Source organism: Rhagoletis pomonella, unplaced genomic scaffold, assembly GCF_013731165.1.
Source record: "Rhagoletis pomonella isolate Grant_MI unplaced genomic scaffold, Rhpom_1.0 Rhpom_scaffold_00003, whole genome shotgun sequence".
Lineage (NCBI taxonomy): Eukaryota > Metazoa > Arthropoda > Insecta > Diptera > Tephritidae > Rhagoletis > Rhagoletis pomonella.
This window is the reverse complement of record NW_023458557.1, coordinates 12,186,319-12,191,546: the sequence shown is the minus strand read 5'-3', so window position 1 is coordinate 12,191,546 and position 5,228 is coordinate 12,186,319. Positions and strand designations below refer to the sequence as shown.

At 42.0% G+C, this 5,228-nt stretch overlaps 1 protein-coding gene across 1 annotated transcript in view; it reads right to left on the bottom strand.

Moving 5' to 3' along the window:
* The window catches only part of LOC118735031, a 6,482-nt gene that overhangs the window by 733 nt on the left and 521 nt on the right, over window positions 1–5,228 (bottom strand). The window lies entirely within an intron of this gene.

Sequence of the window (5,228 nt, the reverse complement as noted above, 5' to 3'; positions counted from 1 at the left end):
ACCACAATTTTCTAGCTGCTTTAGTTTTTTCACAATTTCACTTTAAACATGGACACATTGACAAAAAAAAAAACGTACAAATGCAATGCACTTGTTAACTTCAAGGTGTTTTCTTGAAAAGTTATTTTTGAGTTTTATGAACATTTATTTTGAGCAAGTTGCATGGTCATTTTCCACTGCAATACTCGTATTATATGTAATTAATGGGGCATATTCATAGTCAAAATAACGTCGACACTAAAGTTAGTTATACATTTCTGACTTAATTTCCAATAGAATATCTGTAAAAAGCTGCAACTAAGTTTATTTCTCACGCATGCGCATACGGATGTATGTATGTACTTACATATGCACTACATATGTAAAAATGCCATACTCCAAAATCATATATGCATTGATAACGTTTCCCTCTATGTACTTACATATGTGTACATACATACCTAAACAACCTCGAAAATCATGTATTGATAACGTTCTTACACATGCACATACTATTACATACATATAATAACTTTCTTTCTTATTTGGGGTTGACAAACTTTAACTTCAGAGTCGTCTTTATTTCGTCTACGAATATGCCGCAATAGTTTTGCAGTCAAATGAAATTGCATTTCCCACGCATATGTATGTAAATACATACTCCATTAATTGACAACATAAATACATACATGCATACATGCATATATAGATAAGTATGTACATACATACATACGTATGTGCATATTTCTGCCAAATACTACGCACATGCATACATATGTACAACTCAGTATGATCACGATGAGAATGGTGGCAACCTCATCACCTTCTAAAGAAGCTGAATTCATCCACACACAGTAACACCGAATTATGTATTATAAATCACCTTAATTTGTATATGTAGATGTAAATGAATATAAATGGATTTTAGAGGCGAACGGTTTCAGTTTTCCAACTACGACCGTCACGCCAATAGTATTGTATACCTCCGATATTAATATCGTGTAAATTAAACACAATTGAAGTTATATTGAACTTATACGGTGTATCTTATTTTTATTGGAAAATTCTGTAAATTAAACACAATTGAAGTTATATTGAACTTATACGGTGTATCTTATTTTTATTGGAAAATTCCCGGTAAAAAAAAAAAACTCCTCACAGAAACGCAATTCGATTGGCGTTTGAAAATGCCCTCTTTTCCATCACGGTTTAGTGCTTTACGCTGACTTCTAGGCACAGTGGTGTTTGTTCGCTGTGGGTGGCATAAGCAGATGCGCGTATGGACACATTGGCGTTTTTGGGCACGCGGAGGCACAATAGTAACGGCGCTGGAAATTCGCGCTGGGGTTTTATCTGTGGTCCGATGCAAAAGGGTGTGGTGTGACAACTTGCATACTCGGCAAGTGTTCCTTGAAGGGCATGCCCTGGTGGAGTGAGATCGTGCCAGACAGTTGCCGCAATATTTATGTACTCTAACAGCCTCTTTCCGCTCATCTACAGTCATTCGCCGAAACCACGCACAAGCCTGTAATGGATGGAAACGGCAGCATAGCTGGCATTGGTAAATGTCCGCCATTCTGAAATAAAAAAAAAACCGTATTAGATGGTCGACATACTGGAGATGGGCTTCGAAAAACGTATAGAAAAGTGTGGTAGTTTAGAGTGTTATTGGGGGGGAAGTACACATAGTTTTACGATGGGTCGTGTGAAAATGCCATTTTGAGTTTTAACATCGGCTACTCGTATGTGGTTATCGGCTCCTCGGTGGAGTCTGACAATTCTACCAAGACACCATTCTTGAGGGGGTAGCAGGTCCTCCTTTACGACCACGAGATCGCCAGCTTCCACATCCTTTTGAGGATATCGCCATTTGTATCGCTTGTGCAACTCGCGCAGATATTCGCTTTTCCATCTTCTGCTAAACTCTTGGTGAAGAACTTTCAATTTCTTCCAGCGGTTTGTTAGGGACGGCGTTTCTATGGAGGTTTCGGGGATGGCGGTCAAGGGTGCTCCACGTATGAAATGACCAGGAGTTAGTACAAGGAGGTCGGTTGGATCTTCTGACATGGGTGATAGTGGGCGAGAGTTTAAAACTGCTTCGATGCGAATGAGTAGGGTAGTGAGCTCTTCAAAAGAGAATTTGTGCGTTCCCGCTACTTTAACAAGATGAGTTTTAAAGCTTTTGACAGCTGATTCCCATAACCCTCCCATATGGGGAGCATACGGGGGGATGAATTGCCAATTTAGACCTTGAATTTGGTATTTCCTCGATATTTCGCTCGATGCTTCTTGAAGAAACCTTTCGAACTCTTTATTCAGAGACCGTTGGGCCCCAATGAAAGTTTTGCCATTGTCGGACATCATTTTTGCAGGTAATCCTCTTCGTCCTACAAATCGGGCGAATGCTGCAAAGAATGCGTCTGTGGATAAGTCGGAGCATAGTTCGAGATGAATGGCTTTCGTTGCAAAGCAGACGAATACGCAGACATAAACTTTATGGTACGGAGAATTGCGGGTGAACGCAGCTTTGACGAAAAATGGTCCAGCGAAGTCTACTCCTGTTGTATTAAAGGGCAGTGAAAATGTTACTCTTTCAGGAGGTAGAGCTACCATAATTTGAGAGCGAACGTTCTGTTTGTGAATAGTGCATACTTTGCAATGGAATATGCACTTTTTTATGAGCGACTTTAACCGAGGAATGAGAAATTCTTGTTGGGTCATGCGAATCATTAGGGATTTCTCCGCATGCAAAAGGGTTGTGTGAAGAAATTTGAGATAGAGTTCACAGAATCGGGAGTTTGCGGGCAATATGGTGGGGTGACGCTCGTTGTAACTTAGAGCGGCCCGGGCCAATCTGCCATTTACACGCATAAGCCCCTGTTTGTCGAGAAATGGATTTAAGGTAAGCAACCGGCTCCTTTTACTTATGGGTTGGGCTCGAGTCAATTGAGAGTATTCATCCGAAAAAAATCGTTGTTGGGCTATGCAAATCAAGCGCGTCTTTGCGGCATTTATTTCATATTGAGTCAACGGGCCAATATCTTGAGATTTTTGTTGGCATTTCTGACTGAAACGAAGCATGTAAGCAATGATGCGAAGCGCTTTTCCAAATGAGGAAAATGCGTCTAAGATATCCTCCTTTTCGGTGATATGGAATGTTTTAAAATTTCGTTGTTCAGGGGGTTGAGTGCTTTGGGGTTGAGAGGTTGGCCAATTACTTGGTGAGTTGCTTAACCATTTTGGGCCGTGCCACCACAGAGATTTAGAGATTAAATCCGGAGGCGGGCAACCGCGAGTGCCTAGATCAGCGGGGTTTTCGGAGGTGCTAACATGCCGCCATGTGGCGTTTTCCACGTTCTTCAGTATTTGAGATACTCGGTTGGCAACAAAAGTTTTCCATACGTAGGGGGGTTTTTTCAGCCACGCAAGTACGATTGATGAGTCGGACCAAAGGAATAATTGTGCTCCTTCTAAATTAAGTTTGGCCCGAACTTGGTGGACGAGTTTGGATACCAGCACAGCTCCGCAGAGTTCCAAGCGTGGCAAGCTGATGGTATGGAGAGGAGCTACTTTGGTTTTCGCAACAAGGAGTTGGCAAGTGACTGGGTTGTTGCCTTTTTGGCAGCATAGATATACACAAGCACAACATGCTTCTTGAGATGCGTCACAGAAACCATGGAGTTGAGTGATAGAGGTTGGCGAGTATCCAATCCATCGCGGAATTTCTATTTTTCCTACGGATTGCAGACTATCCACAAACGTACGCCAAGCATGAAGAGAGTTGGGATTTGCGCATTCATCCCTATCTGTTCCTTCTTTCCAGAGGTTTTGCAGGAGGATTTTCGCTCTAATCATTATAGGCGATAGCCATCCTGCCGGGTCGAAAAGTTTGGCAACCGCTGAAAGGATTTGGCGCTTTGTGGCTGTATATGGAGTAGAGAGAGGGTTGAAAGTGTATGAGAACGAGTCCGAAACTGCGTTCCACTGTATTCCCAATGTTTTTGTCGTACTGGCCTCATGTAATTTTAAAAAGTTTGAATCGAGAAGATTAGTTTGGGGTATTTCTTCGAGAATTCTCGCATTATTGGCAATGATTTTCTTCAGGGGGAATCCTGCTGAATTTAGAGATTTTATTAATTGGTGGAGGGCATTTTGGGCTGTTTTAAGGTCGTGGGCTCCGGAGAAGACATCATCAACATATGTCTCTTCCTTGAGAATTTTACTGCAAAGTGGGTAATCATGTGCAGAGTCTTCGGCCAGTTGGTGGAGAGTTCTAATGGCTAGAAATGGCGCACAATTTACTCCAAAGGTGACCGTTTTGAGTTTATAGTCGCTTATAGGGTTATCAGGTGTTTTACGGAAAACGATTCTTTGAAAGTTTCGGTCGTTTTTGTGGACCAATATCTGCCGATACATTTTTTCTATGTCGCCATTAAATACGAATTCATAGAGTCTCCAATTAATAATCATAATCATGAGGTCTGTTTGGAGAGTGGGACCAGTATAGAGAACGTCGTTGAGCGAATGGCCAGAGCTTGAAGCTCTCGACGCATTGAATACAACCCTAACCTTTGTAGTTCTGCTTTCCGGTCGAAGTACCGCGTGGTGTGGCAGATAAAACGAAAAATATTTACTATTTTCAATAACTTCGCATGGGGTAGTGGGCTCCATATGGTTGAGGGATATGTATTCTTCCAAAACCTCTGAGTATGTGTCCTTTATCTCCTCCTTTTTAGCTAGAGTGCGTTCAATGCTGAGGAACTGGCTTATAGCTGAAAAACGGGAGTGTCCTAAGGCCAGGGATTCTGGGAATTCTTTTTTGAATGGTAGCCGCACTTCATATCGACCGTCTGCTTTTCTGACCGTCGTTTTTGTATAAAAATTTTCACAGTACCGATCTTCCTCCGAGGGTTGAGGGATGTCCAGGACGTCTTCTTGTTCCCAAAATTTCTTTAGGAGGCCGCTTAGGGAGTCATTCGAAGTTTCTTCGACTCTCATCGAAAATGACGCGACTTGGGCTTGAACCGGGCCACTTAAAATCCATCCGAAGATGGTATTTTGTCCCAACAAGCTGTCGCAAAAGTTTTGTAGGCCTGGCACGAATATTTTTGGGGTAAGATCACTGCCAATCACCAGATCTATTTTACCTTGGGTAAAACAAGTGGGATCAGCTAGATCTAAGGATGCGAACTGGGTTAAGTCAACATTTTTTATACTGAATGCCGGAAGAAATTGTGTTAGTTGGGGCA